Source organism: Anastrepha obliqua, unplaced genomic scaffold (genome assembly GCF_027943255.1).
Source record: "Anastrepha obliqua isolate idAnaObli1 unplaced genomic scaffold, idAnaObli1_1.0 ptg000009l, whole genome shotgun sequence".
In the NCBI taxonomy this organism is placed as follows: Eukaryota; Metazoa; Arthropoda; class Insecta; order Diptera; family Tephritidae; genus Anastrepha; species Anastrepha obliqua.
The window spans coordinates 5,482,085-5,500,724 of record NW_026562178.1 but is presented as its reverse complement, the minus strand read 5'-3'; positions in this window follow the sequence as shown (position 1 = coordinate 5,500,724).

Sequence of the window (18,640 nt, the reverse complement as noted above, 5' to 3'; positions counted from 1 at the left end):
GGCATTTTTGCAGACGTATCGGACAGGGATTACCATAAAATCCAACTTCTTTTGATTTCCACTTTTTCCACCAGCACAACCAAGTTTGTAAAATGTACACTACGTGCAAAAGAGATACTGAACGAAGACGACGTACATAAACAAATATCATTATACCATACCGAAGAATCTCTACACAGCGGTATTAACGCGTGTTACAATAGTCTGAAAAATAAAATATACTTTCCAAAAAAAAACGAAGTCATTCATTTAGATATATTCCACATCAAAAAACATTCATTCGTATCAACTATAGACAAATTAACAAAGTTTGCCGCAGCTTATGATATAGGAAATAGAAATTGGCAAAAGAAGAAAACTTTGATTTTAGAACACTTTGCTAAATTTGGTAAACCGAAAAAAATTATAATGGATAACGAGTTCAGTGCAGAACAGTTGCTTGAATGTTTCCATTTGGCAAAACCCAACTCACACACTGGCAATGGCGACATAGAAAGATTACACTCAACTCTTATTGAATTATTGTTTTTTTTTTTTTTTGTCGGGACAACTAGCAAGTGCAGCACTCAGACATTAATTACATTAATTGAGTCCATTGTACTACACTTGGATTCCCTTTTAATTTTGTTTAAATCTACCCGATCTCCGAAGAAATCTGAGAAGATCTTGTGGTGCCAAGGAGCCAAGATGGTCGCTTCTTAACACATCAGTGCCAAAGACCTCAAACCTGATTCGGGCGAAGGCGGGGCAGACACACAGGAAGTGGTCCGCCGTCTCATCCTCCTCTTCACAAGCTGGGCAGAGTACACTGTCTGAGATGCCCAACCTTTCCATGTGCTTCGCCCACAGAAAGTGGCCCGTCATCAGTCCAACCAGCCGTCTGCACTCCCCTCTGCTTAATGACAGAAGGGTTTGCGACAGTCGATCGGACATGACAGGTAACATCAGTTTTGTCTATCTGCAGCCTCTCTCAGCCTGCCAAGCTCGCTTGTGGGTAGTAGTTAGCCATTTGCTAACCGTGGCCGTGATGGCCGCAGAGGGGAGTGGCAAAGCGGGCTCTGGGCCAAAGAAGCTGGCTTCAGAGCCCATCTTAGCTAAGGAGTCAGAGGTCTCGTTACCCGCGATACCCACGTGTCCCGGGACCCATGTTAGCTTCAGGCTATTATGTCTACCGACATAGTTCAGCCTGGATTTACAGGACTTCACTACCCCTGATGTGGTTTGAGGCTGTATAAGGCCATAAGCGCTGCTTGGCTGTCGCTGCAGACACATATAGATCTGCCTCTCCATCGTTTTTCCACAACAAAGTTCATCGCTTCTTGAACTGCATACACCTCCGCTTGAAACACAGCTGCATGCATTCCAAGAGCAAAGTGCAGTTTTGTCCCGCTGGATTCCACGTAGACCCCAGAGCCGGAGCCATGCTCGGTCCTGGAGCCATCCGTAAAAATGCGAAAACAGTGTTTGCCGGGCTCATTTTCTGAGTCTCCCCACAACTGAGCCTCTGGTATCACTACACTGTGTCACTTTTCAAGTACGACTCTTGATGGCACTGAGTCAAGGGGCATGGAGAGAATCGTTGGATCGATATCCATGCCTTCTCTGTGATCCAATGCCGGACAAGGGCCGTACCAGTTCCCACTGTGTTTCAGTCTGCAGATGGCCTTCAAGGCCTCTCCCCGGATGAAAGCAGCAAGTGGTGGTAAACCAATCAGAGCATCTAGTGCCGGGCCTGAATTATTGTAATAACAGGTATCGGATAAAGATCTTACTATAAATATGAAGATGCAGGTTGCTATAAATACTTATAATAACCGATATCATACAACTTTAAAATGTACCCCTAAAGAAGCCAGAGATGTGGTAGATGCAGCTGTTTTGTGTGAAAGAACAAGAAAAATTAAAGAAAATTTAATAAATAAAAGAAATATGAGCAGAGAAACTTATGTAGAAAAACGAATAACAGGCCCAGTTAAAAATTATAAAAGAGTTAGGCATAAAGACCAACCCTATTATAGAATACTGCCATTAAGAAATATTCATGTATCTAACATTAAACGACCATTTCCAAAATCCATAAAAAAAAAAAAAACAAAAAAAAAAAAAAAAACTGTTATTATGCTAAAAGAATAATATATTTTGTTATTTTCAAATTTGGATTAATTGTAAACACATATTTGTGTATGCCCCCAACTAATTAAATGAATTTCTTCAGAATATATTGTATTAATAAAAGTCTAGAAATAGAGTCCAGGAGAACTCTTATCTAATCCGTGGAGGAGTTATGAGTTATGTTATTAATTATGTTATTATGTACCCTGTATTTATTAAGGTATTTACTAATGTATGTATGTATTATATTATTCACCGGCTTAACATAGCTGTACACATTCCTTCCAATATCTATGTACATAAATCGAGATCACGCCACTGTTGGCTGTCCGATTACAGTTATATGTTTCACAACTTCCCTTTTATGATTCATGTACTACGCTAGTTAATGACATTAAATATGAGTCGATGTAGTTTGGGTTTTTAAGTTGAGTTGAATGAATAAAGTCATGAAAAAATAAAATTTCTTTGAAATATAATATTTCTTTGAAAAATAAAATTTTCTTTGAAAAATAAAAGAAAATTTAAGTCGCGCGATAAACTTTCTTAACAGAACACGCATTTTTGTAATAAAATTCAATGATTTGCAAGCGTTGTTCGTTTGTAAGACGATTCATGGTTAAACTATAGACCAAACTGAAGATGTTTGACAGTGAAACAAAACACGAAACGTGCGTCAGCTGTTTAAATCAACTTTTTAAAAAGGTAATAGCTAAAACATCACCCGTTAGTTATATATATACACTGAAGAGCAAAACTGTAACAAAATGTAATACTTTCTATTTTAACATTTTTTTTTGGCATGTTTTAACAAACCAAATATTTGTTTTTGCATAACTTTATTGGAATGTATATTAGGGTGTCCGTTATTTACCAATTTGATTATTTTTCTTTCGCCGCCCCCTATACTTTTAGTTTTCCGTCTAAGAAAAATTATCAGATCAAAATCAGCTCTTAATATTCAGAATAAACCTTGCCCCAAACACGATATATTTCCAATTTATATAACAAGGGATTTTGTTACTTTTTGGAACAAACTTTCCTTTCCTCTAGTATGCTAATTTACAGCTATGAAAAATACATATTCTGAAGGCAATTTTAACTCTCTACAAAAAAGATCTCATATAATTTTTCGATAAATTGACTCCTTTAAAAGATAATCGAAGTTAAAGTTGAACTGTGTGTAAATTTCAGACTTCTTCACTTTTGTAGCAAAGTTATTACTGTTATAGCAAAATTCTGACGTTTATATAAAAAATGATCAATTTCTATGGTATGAAGATGAAAGATGAAAAAATCCATAAGTCGAATCAAATTTATACCACCTAAGAATGCACGATTTATTTTAGTAAACATGTTTTAGTTAAATTTTTTTTCTACTCGCTTACAATCTGGATTACATATTGTTTGTCATCTTCACTTCTTGCTAAAACGTTAACATATTCTTCCGACAATTTTACAGCTCTTTCTGCATTGTCATTGACTACTTTTAAATTTCTTACAATTTCTAAACCTCTCAAATATCCAGGATCTTCTACCCATTTACTGCTGTCTAATTGAAGAAAGCTGGTATTAATATCAAATCTTTCAAAAAAGTTTAAAGAATTTTCGTTTATAAAGTAATCAATGTCTTTATTTATGAACCATTTGAAATCATCGGAATTAAATATGAAGCGTTTAGGAGCATCAAACTGATCGTCATCGCTCAATTTTAATGCTTCTACCATTTTTTGCTTTAAACTATAAGATAAACTTTTATCGAAAAATGCTAGAACCCCTGTTTCAGGACTTAAGTACCATAGATGATTCCGAAATTTTCTGAAAACTGCATCGGACAGATTTCTATCGATCGTTCTATATTGGTAAACAGATTTGATGAATTCAAGGTCTTGATTCGGTGCAGCTGCAGCTAGCGGTGCAGAGTACCAAAATGGAACATACATAAACACGACGAACAATGCTATGTCCTGAAAACTTTGTTCATATGCTGCGCTTAGCTTGAAACTGTCTCGAAAAATATACATTTTTAAGCAATAAAGTGCTTTGGAAATCCATCGAGCGTGATGGAATGCCCCCGGTTTATAAAATTTGAATTCCTTGACATTCATTGTGCCTAAAATATTTTACTTAGCTCTAATAATTCTCTATAACCATCACGAGGTAGCGTAGTATTCAAGTATTCATCAATTTTCGAATTTATTTCTGGTATTTTTTTCTTTTAAAACTTTTTTCAATTTATTTTTTTTTTGTATAGATTTATAGTTGTTTTTATCAATAGAAGGCCACTGACTTTGGGAGCGTCGCAAGAAATAATCAAATTGGTAAATGACGGACACCTTAATGTGCAAGAAAAAACCAAACCATATGTTGGCAGAAATGTTTGTAAAAATAATTGAAAAAAAAAAAAACATTTCATAGCAATGGACAAAAATTGATGAATTTTTTCAGAAATATTAGTTGATTAGATACTGTAAATGGAAAAATGTTTGAATAATTTTTACTTGGCTCTGATCCATTGAGCCATGCATGACATTTTTATTTAAATCGATAGTACAGTCCATTTAATTTAATGTTTGAAGATTATTTCATGCAAATGTTGACCGCGACTGCGACATATAAAGGCTTTAATGTTGTCTTCCAATGCGTTAATTGAAGCAGGCTTGTCTGAATAGACATGAGCTTTAACAGAGCCCCACAAAAAATAATCTAAAGGCGGTATGTCGCACGATCTGGGTGGCCAATTGACAGATCCCGATCGTGAAATAAAATGTTCACCGAACTCGCCGCTCAACAAGTCCATTGTTACGCGTGCTGTGTGGCATGTGGCATCGTCTTGCTGAAACCACATGTCATGCAAGTCAAGCTCTTGCATTTTGGGCAAAAAAAATTGGATATCATTTCACGGTAGCGCTCACCATTCACAGTTACGTTACGATTCGCAGAATCTTTGAAGAAGTACGATCCAATGATACCTCTAGCCCATAAACCTCACCAAATTGTGACCTCTTTTAATACATTGGTAGTTCTTGCAATTCTTCTGGCTGATCTTCACTCCAAAATCGCTAATTCTGCTTATTTACGTATCCATTGATCCAAAAATGAGCTTCGTCGCTGAACACAATTTTTCGATAAAAAAGTGGATCTTCGGCCAACTTTCCAAGAGCCCATTCACCGAAAATTCTGCGTTGCGGTAGGTTGTTCGGCTTCAATTCTTGTACCAGCTGTATTTTGAAAGGCTTCACACCTAAATCCTTTCGGAGAATTTTCCACGTTGTTGAGTAACAGAGGCCCAATTGCTGCGAACGGCGGCGAATCGATAATTGATGGTCATCATTAACAGTGGCCGATACAGCTGCGATATTTTCTTCAGTTCGCACTCTACGTAAGCGTGTTGGTGGTTTGATGTCGAATAATGTAAATTTGGTTCTAAATTTAGTCACAATAGCTCGAATAGCCGCTTCAGTGTGTCGATTAAACTGACCATAAAATGGAAGAAGCGCGCGATAAACTTTCTTAACAGAACACGCATTTTTGTAATAAAATTCAATGATTTGCAAGCGTTGTTCGTTTGTAAGACGATTCATGGTTAAACTATAGACCAAACTGAAGATGTTTGACAGTGAAACAAAACACGAAACGTGCGTCAGCTGTTTAAATCAACTTTTTAAAAAGGTAATAGCTAAAACATCACCCGTTAGTTATATATATACACTGAAGAGCAAAACTGTAACAAAATGTAATACTTTCTATTTTAACATTTTTTTTGGCATGTTTTAACAAACCAAATATTTTTTTTTGCATAACTTTATTGGAATGTATATTAGGGTGTCCGTTATTTACCATTTTGATTATTTTTCTTGCGACGCCCCCTATACTTTTAGTTTTCCGTCTAAGCAAAATTATCAGGTCAAAATCAGCTCTTAATATTCAGAATAAACCTTGCCCCAAACACGATATATTTCCCATTTATATAACATGGGATTTTGCTACTTTTTGGAATAAACTTTTTTCCCCTCTAGTATGCTAATTTGCAGCTATGAAAAATACATATTCTGAAGGCAATTTTAACTCTCTACAAAAAAGATCTCATATAATTTTTCGATAAATTGACTCCTTTAAAAGATAATCGAAGTTAAAGTTGAACTGTGTGTAAATTTCAGATTTTTTCACTTTTGCAGCAAAGTTATTACTGTTATAGCAAAATTCTGACGTTTATATAAAAAAATGATCAATTTCTATGGTATGAAGATGAAAGATGAAAAAATCCATAAGTCGAATCAAATTTATACCACCTAAGAATGCACGATTTATTTTAGTAAACATGTTTTAGTTAAATTTTTTTTCTACTCGCTTACAATCTGGATTACATATTGTTTGTCATCTTCACTTCTTGCTAAAACGTGAACATATTCTTCCGACAATTTTACAGCTCTTTCTGCATTGTCATTGACTACTTTTAAATTTCTTACAATTTCTAAACCTCTCAAATATCCAGGATCTTCTACCCATTCACTGCTGTCTAATTGAAGAAAGCTGGTATTAATATCAAATCTTTCAAAAAAGTTTAAAAAATTTTCGTTTATAAAGTAACCAATATCTTTATTTATGAACCATTTGAGATCATCGGAATAAAATATGAAGCGTTTAGGAGCATCAAACTGATCGTCATCGCTCAATTTTAATGCTTCTACCATTTTTTGCTTTAAACTATAAGATAAACTTTTATCGAAAAATGCTAGAACCCCTGTTTCAGGACTTAAGTACCATAGATGATTCCGAAATTTTCTGAAAACTGCATCGGACAGATTTCTATCGATCGTTCTATATTGGTAAACAGATTTGATGAATTCAAGGTCTTGATTCGGTGCAGCTGCAGCTAGCGATGCAGAGTAGCAAAATGGAACATACACAAACACGACGAACAATGCTATGTCCTGAAAACTTTGTTCATATGCTGCGCTTAACTTGAAACTGTCTCGAAAAATATACATTTTTAAGCAATAAAGTGCTTTGGACATCCATCGAGCGTGATGGAATGCCCCCGGTTTATAAAATTTGATTTTCTTGACATTCATTGTGCCTAAAAATATTTTACTTAGCTCTAATAATTCTCGATAATCATCACGAGGTAGCGTAGTATTCAAGTATTCATCAACTTTCGAATTTATTTCTGGTATTTTTTTCTTTTAAGACTTTTTTCAATTTATTTTTTTGTATAGATTTATAGTTCTTTTTATCAATAGAAGGCCACTGACTTTGGGAGCGTCGCAAGAAAAGTAATCAAATTGGTAAATGACGGACACCTTAATGTGCAAGAAAAAACCAAACCATATGTTGGCAGAAATGTTTGTAAAAATAATTGAAAAAAAAAACATTTCATAGCAATGGACAAAAATTGATGAATTTTTTCAGAAATATTAGTTGATTAGATTCTGTAAATGGAAAAATGTTTGAATAATTTTTACTTGGCTCTGATCCATTGAGCCATGCATGACATTTTTATTTAAATCGATAGTACAGTCCATTTAATTTTATGTTTGAAGATTATTTCATGCAAATGTTGACCGCGACTGCGCTTCAAATGGTCCATCCGCTTAGTCCACATATAAAGGCTTTAATGTTGTCTTCCAATGCGTTAATTGAAGCAGGCTTGTCTGAATAGACATGAGCTTTAACAGAGCCCCACAAAAAATAATCTAAAGGCGGTATGTCGCACGATCTGGGTGGCCAATTGACAGATCCCGATCGTGAAATAAAATGTTCACCGAACTCGCCGCTCAACAAGTCCATTGTTACACGTGCTGTGTGGCATGTGGCATCGTCTTGCTGAAACCACATGTCATGCAAGTCAAGCTCTTTCATTTTGGGCAAAAAAAAGTTGGATATCATTTCACGGTAGCGCTCACCATTCACAGTTACGTTACGATTCGCAGAATCTTTGAAGAAGTACGATCCAATGATACCTCTAGCTCATAAACCTCACCAAACTGTGACCTTTTCTTAATACATTGGTAGCTCTTGCAATTCTTCTGGCTGATCTTCACTCCAAAATCGCAAATTCTGCTTATTTACGTATCCATTGATCCAAAAATGAGCTTCGTCGCTGAAGACAATTTTTCGATAAGAAAGTGGATCTTCGGCCAACTTTCCAAGAGCCCATTCACCAAAACTTCTGCGTTGCGGTAGGTTGTTCGGCTTCAATTCTTGTACCAGCTGTATTTTGAAAGGCTTCACACCTAAATCCTTTCGGAGAATTTTCCACGTTGTTGAGTAACAGAGGCCCAATTGCTGCGAACGGCGGCGAATCGATAATTGATGGTCATCATTAACAGTGGCCGATACAGCTGCGATATTTTCTTCAGTTCGCACTCTACGTAAGCGTGTTGGTGGTTTGATGTCGAGTAATGTAAATTTGGTTCTAAATTTAGTCACAATAGCTCGAATAGCCGCTTCAGTGGTTCGATTAAACTGACCATAAAATGGAAGAAGCGCGAGTTATGAGTTATGTTATTAATTATGTTACTATGTACCCTGTATTTATTAAGGTATTTACTAATGTATGTATGTATTATATTATTCTCCGGATTCATGTTCTATGCGAGTTAATGACATAAAATATGTGTCGATGTAGTTTTGTTTTTTAAGTTGTGTCGAAAAAAGAAGATTTCTGTAAAATATAAAATTAAAGAGAAAAAATAAAATTTTCTTTGAACAATAAAATAAAATTTTCTTTGAACAATAAAAGAAAATTTAAGTGGCGCAGTCGGTAGGATTCCTATTTTTGTTTAAAAGGAATCCAGTGAAACGAAACGAAAACTCTAAAATAATTTTATACCGAAAAAGGGCACACTGCTGGTTAAAAAAAAAAGGCGTACTTTTTCCAAGTGAGCAACGAAGTTAGTTAAAACAAAAATTTAGTAACTAACGCAGAAACAACACTGTGACAATATTGTATGAAAAGTCAGGAGAAACGCCAACAAATTTTTAAGAAAAACCGTAAAATGACGGAGGGTAATCAAAATACCATCGAACAGTGCCTAGCGGCTTTGACGCAGCTCATAGTAGCGAATCATCAACCCATATCATGGAGGAGAAAAATAAATAGAAAAGGAAATTCGGTATTTGCCGGATTTCCGAGGAGAAGCAAGTCCTCTGCCATCCTTTATAGAAGCTGTTAACAGAGTCCTTACAAATTTCCCGTCAAGTTGTGATGACGTTTACAAAATAATTTTCAACCTGAAGATTCAGGGCACGGCCAAAAATATACTATCCGTGAGCCCCCCTTCGACGTGGGATGAATGCAAGCAGCGGCTAAAGAAGCATTATCGAGCGTCCAAAAATCAAATGGAAATAACGAGTATCATCAATAATCTTAAAGTAAGAAGTATAAAAGATCTAGATTATAGAATTACTAAAATATTAGAGTATATAAGCGAACTTGCACTGTTTGAAGATGATTCCGAAACTGTAACTAATATATTTAGTGGCATGCTTGTACAAAGAACAAAAGAATTAATTTCAGGTACTCTTGCATTCACAATTATGAAAAAACTAAAAATTCAAGAAGTTAGAGAAATTGTGGTCTCTTTTGTAGGTCAAGACGAGGGTAATTTAAAAGGTAGTCTACTTCTAAAGCATACAATAAAAAATACTGAATGTCATTCAAAATATTACCAAAATCAAAATTACTACTCAGATTGTAATAGTCACTACGAAAATGAAAAACCAAAACAGTTACAACAAAACATAAGCAAATACGATCGAGAAACTAGACATCATACTAATAGTTCACAACAGCATTCATATAATACTAGATCATACCACAATAACAATTATAACCGAAATCGTCACGATGTAACAAATAGCAGCAATGAACCATTGAGCAAGACAGCGATAGTACTCGTAGGCAACAATATAGGCAAAGCGAACCGATGGAGGTAGATGTTATCAGCCAAACCCCATTTGAAACAAATACAACTGAAGGCATTTTTTTTATCAACTAGCCTCGGACCGTAATAAAATATTACTTAAACTAACAATCGAAAACCAAGAATATCTTGCGTTATTAGATACAGGGTCCACTGTAAGTTTACTAAATACCAACAAAATAGGAGAAAATAAATACAAAATATTAACAGAAACCACAACACCATTAAATACGATAGAGGGTAGAGTGCGTAAATTTAACAAAACAGTGTCTACTAAATGCCCAAAAGAGTTTCAATACCCCTGCAATTCTAGAATGAAATGGCTTGCGATATCAATGGATAAGCCATATGACCTTTTATTAGGTATGGATTTTGTTGTAAATAATATAGCAAAAATCGTTCTAAAAGATCAGCTAATACTCTTAACTAATGGAGCTACTTTATATTTTATATCAAAAGAATTTGAAGTCAATGTTTTAGAAGAATGCAAAATACAAAAGGAACAATTAGATGATTTAAACAAAAAAGAGAAAGAAGTTATTGAAAGGTTATTGAAGAAATATAACAAATTACTTTACAAAGAAAATGACATACTGACGAGTACAACAACAATTACACATGAAATAAATACTACGACAGACCAGCCAATAAATTCAAAATTATATCGCTATCCACCCAAGCACGAAGCAGAAGTGAGACGTCAAATGGAAGAAATGGAAGCTCAAGGCATAATTAGAAAAAGCAAAAGTCGCTATAGCTCTCCTATAATAGTCGTCCCAAAAAAATTAGATAGCTCAGGAGTCCAAAAGTATAGAATTGTTGTTGACTATAGACGTCTCAATCAAGTTACAATCGATGATAAATACCCCTTCCCAAATATAGACAGTATTTTGGACAAGCTGGGAAAAGCGCAGTATTTTACCACCATCGATTTGGCAAAGGGATATCATCAAATTTTGTTAGCCAAAAAGGACATAGAAAAAACTGCGTTTGTCACCCCTGCAGGCCTCTATGAATACGTTCGAATGCCGTTTGGTTTAAAGAACGCGCCGGCAACTTTTCAGAGGCTTATGAACGATATTTTGAGAGAATATATTAACAAGATTTGCGTCGTATATCTTGACGATATACTTATTTTTTCTACCACCTTAGAGGAACATGAAATATCGTTAAGTAAAATATAATATTTTATAAACTGCAGCAGCACAATCTGAAAATTCAGTCCGATAAATGTGGTTTTATGAAAAAAAGTACATCATTTCTGGGGCATATTCTCACAAAAGAAGGAATGAAGCCAAATCCGGATAAAGTAAGAACAATTCAGGAAATTCCATTACCCGAAACAGAGAAACAATTAAGGGGCTTTTTAGGAACGACAGGTTTCTATAGAAAATTTGTTCGAAACTACGCTAGTGTGGCCTATCCAATGATCAAATACCTTCAGAAAAATAATAAAATTAATAGCAGTGATCCTCAATATATAACGGCGTTTGAAAAGCTGAAAAATCTTATAACAACTCATCCAATATTGAAGTATCCAGAGTTTGACAAGCAGTTTGTTGTAACAACCGATGCCAGCGATTATGCTATTGGCGCAGTGTTATCGCAACAGGGTCACCCAATATGTTATGTATCGCGGACTTTAAACAAGCACGAAAAGAGTTATAGCACAACAGATAAAGAGTTTTTGGCAATTGTTTATTCAGTGAATTACTTTAGGCCTTATTTACATGGAAATAAATTTAAAATTCGGACAGACGTAAATAAATAAATTTAAAATTCGGACGGACATCATTTACCGATAAAATACATGAACGACAAATACAAGGGTAAGGAATTCTCCCAAAGACATCAAAGGTGGCTGTTAAAACTTCAGTAGTACAACTTCGAGATAGAATATTTAAAAGGGCATGAAAATAAGGTAGCTGATTATCTTAGCAGGTTGACTAATGCGGAAAAAATACGAAAGAATAATGAAACCGAGTCTAATATGCAAATATCGAGTACTGAAGAGGAAGAATCAAGACAGTGGATACGAATAAAAGAAGAAATTGTGAACAAATATAAACTGCAGCTTATTTTGACATACAATATTGAAAAAGAAATTCAAACAATTCATTATAGAAAAATCATTGAAATTAATCCTTTAGGAAATGAAAACTATATAAAAGACTTGTTAAAGTGCCACATCAAACCAGGAATAATTGGCATTTTTGCAGACGTATCGGACAGGGATTACCATAAAATCCAACTTCTTTTGATTTCCACTTTTTCCACCAGCACAACCAAGTTTGTAAAATGTACACTACGTGCAAAAGAGATACTGAACGAAGACGACGTACATAAACAAATATCATTATACCATACCGAAGAATCTCTACACAGCGGTATTAACGAGTGTTACAATAGTCTGAAAAATAAAATATACTTTCCAAAATTAAGAGAACACATTCATTTAATAATTAATAATTGTCAGAAATGTCAGGAAATAAAATATGACAGGTATCCTGTAAAGCAGAAGTTTTGTATCACAGAAACGCCAGCTGAAAAAAACGAAGTCATTCATTTAGATATATTCCACATCAAAAAACATTCATTCGTATCAACTATAGACAAATTAACAAAGTTTGCCGCAGCTTAAGATATAGGAAATAGAAATTGGCAAAAGAAGAAAACTTTGATTTTAGAACACTTTGCTAAATTTGGTAAACCGAAAAAAATTATAATGGATAACGAGTTCAGGGCAGAACAGTTGCTTGAATGTTTCCATTTGGCAAAACCCAACTCACACACTGGCAATGGCGACATAGAAAGATTACACTCAACTCTTATTGAATTATTGTTTTTTTTTTTTTTTTTTGTCGGGACAACTAGCAAGTGCAGCACTCAGACATTAATTGAGTCCATTGTACTACACTTGGATTCCCTTTTAATTTTGTTTAAATCTACCCGATCTCCGAAGAAATCTGAGAAGATCTTGTGGTGCCAAGGAGCCAAGATGGTCGCTTCTTAACACATCAGTGCCAAAGACCTCAAACCTGATTCGGGCGAAGGCGGGGCAGACGCACAGGAAGTGGTCCGCCGTCTCATCCTCCTCTTCACAAGCTGGGCAGAGTACACTGTCTGAGATGCCCAACCTTTCCATGTGCTTCGCCCACAGAAAGTGGCCCGTCATCAGTCCAACCAGCCGTCTGCACTCCCCTCTGCTTAATGACAAAAGGGTTTGCGACAGTCGATCGGACATGACAGGTAACATCAGTTTTGTCTATCTGCAGCCTCTCTCAGCCTGCCAAGCTCGCTTGTGGGTAGTAGTTAGCCATTTGCTAACCGTGGCCGTGATGGCCGCAGAGGGGAGTGGCAAAGCGGGCTCTGGGCCAAAGAAGCTGGCTTCAGAGCCCATCTTAGCTAAGGAGTCAGAGGTCTCGTTACCCGCGATACCCACGTGACCCGGGACCCATGTTAGCATCAGGCTATTATGTCTACCGACATAGTTCAGCCTGGATTTACAGGACTTCAGTACCCCTGATGTGGTTTGAGGCTGTATAAGGCCATAAGCGCTGCTTGGCTGTCGCTGCAGACACATATAGATCTGCCTCTCCATCATTTTTCCACAACAAAGTTCATCGCTTCTTGAACTGCATACACCTCCGCTTGAAACACAGCTGCATGCATTCCAAGAGCAAAGTGCAGTTTTGTCCCGCTGGATTCCACGTAGACCCCAGAGCCGGAGCCATGCTCGGTCCTGGAGCCATCCGTAAAAATGCGAAAACAGTGTTTGCCGGGCTCATTTTCTGAGTCTCCCCACAACTGAGCCTCTGGTATCACTACACTGTGTCTCTTTTCAAGTACGACTCTTGATGGCACTGAGTCAAGGGGCATGGAGAGAATCGTTGGATCGATATCCATGCCTTCTCTGTGATCCAATGCCGGACAAGGGCCGTACCAGTTCCCACTGTGTTTCAGTCTGCAGATGGCCTTCAAGGCCTCTCCCCGGATGAAAGCAGCAAGTGGTGGTAAACCAATCAGAGCATCTAGTGCCGGGCCTGAATTATTGTAATAACAGGTATCGGATAAAGGTCTTACTATAAATATGAAGATGCAGGTTGCTATAAATACTTATAATAACCGATATCATACAACTTTAAAATGTACCCCTAAAGAAGCCAGAGATGTGGTAGATGCAGCTGTTTTGAGTGAAAGAACAAGAAAAATTAAAGAAAATTTAATAAATAAAAGAAATATGAGCAGAGAAACTTATGTAGAAAAACGAATAACAGGCCCAGTTAAAAATTATAAGAGTTAGGCATAAAGACCAACCCTATTATAGAATACTGCCATTAAGAAATATTCATGTAATTATCTAACATTAAACGACCATTTCCAAAATCCATAAAAAAAAAAAACAAAAAAAAAAAACTGTTATTATGCTAAAAGAATAATATATTTTGTTATTTTCAAATTTGGATTAATTGTAATTGTGTATGCCCCCAACTAATTAAATGAATTTCTTCAGAATATGTTGTATTAATACAAGTCTAGATATAGAGTCCAGGAGAACTCTTATCTAATCCGTGGAGGAGTTATGAGTTATGTTATTAATTATGTTATTATGTACCCTGTATTTATTAAGGTATTTACTAATGTATGTATGTATTATATTATTCACCGGCTTAACATAGCTGTACACATTCCTTCCAATATCTATGTACATAAATCGAGATCACGCCACTGTTGGCTGTCCGATTACAGTTATATGTTTCACAACTTCCCTTTTATGATTCATGTACTACGCTAGTTAATGACATTAAATATGAGTCGATGTAGTTTGGGTTTTTAAGTTGAGTTGAATGAATAAAGTCATGAAAAAATAAAATTTCTTTGAAATATAATATTTCTTTGAAAAATAAAATTTTCTTTGAAAAATAAAAGAAAATTTAAGTCGCGCGATAAACTTTCTTAACAGAACACGCATTTTTGTAATAAAATTCAATGATTTGCAAGCGTTGTTCGTTTGTAAGACGATTCATGGTTAAACTATAGACCAAACTGAAGATGTTTGACAGTGAAACAAAACACGAAACGTGCGTCAGCTGTTTAAACCAACTTTTTAAAAAGGTAATAGCTAAAAAATCACCCGTTAGTTATATATATACACTGAAGAGCAAAACTGTAACAAAATGAAATACTTTCTATTTTAACATTTTTTTGGCATGTTTTAACAAACCAAATATTTTTTTGCATAACTTTATTGGAATGCATATTAGGGTGTCCGTTATTTACCAATTTGATTATTTTTCTTGCGACGCCCCCTATACTTTTAGTTTTCCGTCTAAGAAAAATTATCAGATCAAAATCAGCTCTTAATATTCAGAATAAATCTTGCCCCAAACACGATATATTTCCCATTTATATAACATGGGATTTTGCTACTTTTTGGAATAAACTTTTTTCCCCTCTAGTATGCTAATTTACAGCTATGAAAAATATATATTCTGAAGGCAATTTTAACTCTCTACAAAAAAGATCTCAAACAATTTTTCGATAAATTGACTCCTTTAAAAGTTAACCGAAGTTAAAGTTGAACTGTGTGTAAATTTCAGACTTTTTCACTTTTGCAGCAAAGTTATTACTGTTATAGCAAAATTCTGACGTTTATATAAAAAAATGATCAATTTCTATGGTATGAAGATGAAAGATGAAAAAATCCATAAGTCGAATCAAATTTATACCACCTAAGAATGCACGATTTATTTTAGTAAACATGTTTTAGTTAAATTTTTTTTTCTACTCGCTTACAATCTGGATTACATATTATTTGTCATCTTCACTTCTTGCTAAAACGTTAACATATTCTTCCGACAATTTTACAGCTCTTTCTGCATTGTCATTGACTACTTTTAAATTTCTTACAATTTTTAAACCTCTCAAATATCCAGGATCTTCTACCCATTCACTGCTGTCTAATTGAAGAAAGCTGGTATTAGTATCACATCCTTCAAAAAAGTTTAAAGAATTTTCGTTTATAAAGTAATCAATGTCTTTATTTATGAACCATTTGAAATCATCGGAATTAAATATGAAGCGTTTAGGAGCATTAAACTGATCGTCATCGCTCAATTTTAATGCTTCTACCATTTTTTGCTTTAAACTATAAGATAAACTTTTATCGAAAAATGCTAGAACCCCTGTTTCAGGACTTAAGTACCATAGATGATTCCGAAATTTTCTGAAAACTGCATTGGACAGATTTCTATCGATCGTTCTATATTGGTAAACAGATTTGATGAATTCAAGGTCTTGATTCGGTGCAGCTGCAGCTAGCGGTGCAGAGTACCAAAATGGAACATACACAAACACGACGAACAATGCTATGTCCTGAAAACTTTGTTCATATGCTGCGCTTAACTTGAAACTGTCTCGAAATATATACATTTTTAAGCAATAAAGTGTTTTGGAAATCCATCGAGCGTGATGGAATGCCCCCGGTTTATAAAATTTGAATTCCTTGACATTGATTGTGCCTAAAAATATTTTACTTAGCTCTAATAATTCTCGATAATCATCACGAGGTAGCGTAGTATTCAAGTATTCATCAATTTTCGAATTTATTTCTGGTATTTTTTTCTTTTAAGACTTTTTTCAATTTATTTTTTTTGTATAGATTTATAGTTGTTTTTATCAATAGAAGGCCACTGACTTTGGAAGCGTCGCAAGAAAAGTAATCAAATTGGTAAATGACGGACACCTTAATGTGCAAGAAAAAACCAAACCATATGTTGGCAGAAATGTTTGTAAAAATAATTGAAAAAAAAAAAACATTTCATGGCAATGGACAAAAATTGATGAATTTTTTCAGAAATATTAGTTGATTAGATACTGTAAATGGAAAAATGTTTGAATAATTTTTACTTGGCTCTGATCCATTGAGCCATGCATGACATTTTTATTTAAATCGATAGTACAGTCCATTTAATTTAATGTTTCAAGATTATTTCATGCAAATGTTGACCGCGACTGCGCTTCAAATGGTCCATCCGCTTAGTCCACATATAAAGGCTTTAATGTTGTCTTCCAATGCGTTAATTGAAGCAGGCTTGTCTGAATAGACATGAGCTTTAACAGAGCCCCACAAAAAATAATCTAAAGGCGGTATATCGCACGATCTGGGTGGCCAATTGACAGATCCCGATCGTGAAATAAAATGTTCACCGAACTCGCCGCTCAACAAGTCCATTGTTACGCGTGCTGTGTGGCATGTGGCATCGTCTTGCTGAAACCACATGTCATGCAAGTCAAGCTCTTGCATTTTGGGCAAAAAAAAGTTGGATATCATTTCACGGTAGCGCTCACCATTCACAGTTACGTTACGATTCGCAGAATCTTTGAAGAAGTAAAGGGTGTTTTTTTTAGAGGTTAGGTTTTCAAGTTGGCACTACTTTTTTCGTAGATGGTATTTTTGACAGGTGTCACTTGATTTATGCTCAGTTTGGTTTGCCATTTCATAATGAATAGACTTACACCTGAACAACGTTTGCAAATCGTGCAAATTTATTACGAAAATAATGGTTCGGTTCGCGCGGTTCGAAAATAATGGTTTTTGTTCAGCAATGAAGCTCACTTTTGGTTGAATGGGTATGTCAATAAGCAAAATTGTCGCACTTGGAGTGAAAATAATCCACAAGCCATTGCTGAAACGCCGTTACATCCTCAAAAAGTCACTGTTTGGTGTGCTCTATGGGCAGAGGGAATCATTGGCCCATATTTCTTTAAAAATGAAGCCGGCCATAATGTTACAGTCAATGGAGAGCGCTATAGAGCCATGATTAATGACTTTTTCGTGGCTGAATTGGACGATGTTGATGTGGACGACCTTTGGTTCCAACAAGACGGCGCTACATGCCATACAGCCAACGCAACAATCGATTTATTGAAGGAAACTTTTGGTGAGCGCATTATCTCGCGACGTGGACCTGTGGCGTGGCCTCCAAGATCGTGCGATATAATACCGCTGGACTATTTCTTGTGGGGCTATGTGAAGTCGCTTGTCTACGCAAATAAGCCCGAGACGATTGACGTCTTGAAAGAGAATATTCGGCGCGTTATTGCTGACATACGGCCCCAATTGCTGCAAAAAGTGGTCGAAAATTGGGCCTCTCGGCTGGAATTTATTCGAACCAGCCGCGGCGGCCACTTGCCAGAAATCATTTTTAAAACATAATGGCAAACCCTTATCTTTATAATAAAGCTAAATTCTTGGCCATAACATTAAATTATATACGTTTTATTTCATCTTGAAAACCTAACCTCTAAAAAAACACCCTTTACGATCCAATGATACCTCTAGCTCATAAACTTTTTTCTTACTTACTTACTTCTTACTTTTAAATTTCTTACAATTTCTAAACCTCTCAAATATCCAGGATCTTCTACCCATTCACTGCTGTCTAATTGAAGAAAGCTGGTATTAATATCAAATCTTTCAAAAAATTTTAAAGAATTTTCGTTTATAAAGTAATCAATGTCTTTATTTATGAACCATTTGAAATCATCGGAATTAAATATGAAGCGTTTAGGAGCATCAAACTGATCGTCATCGCTCA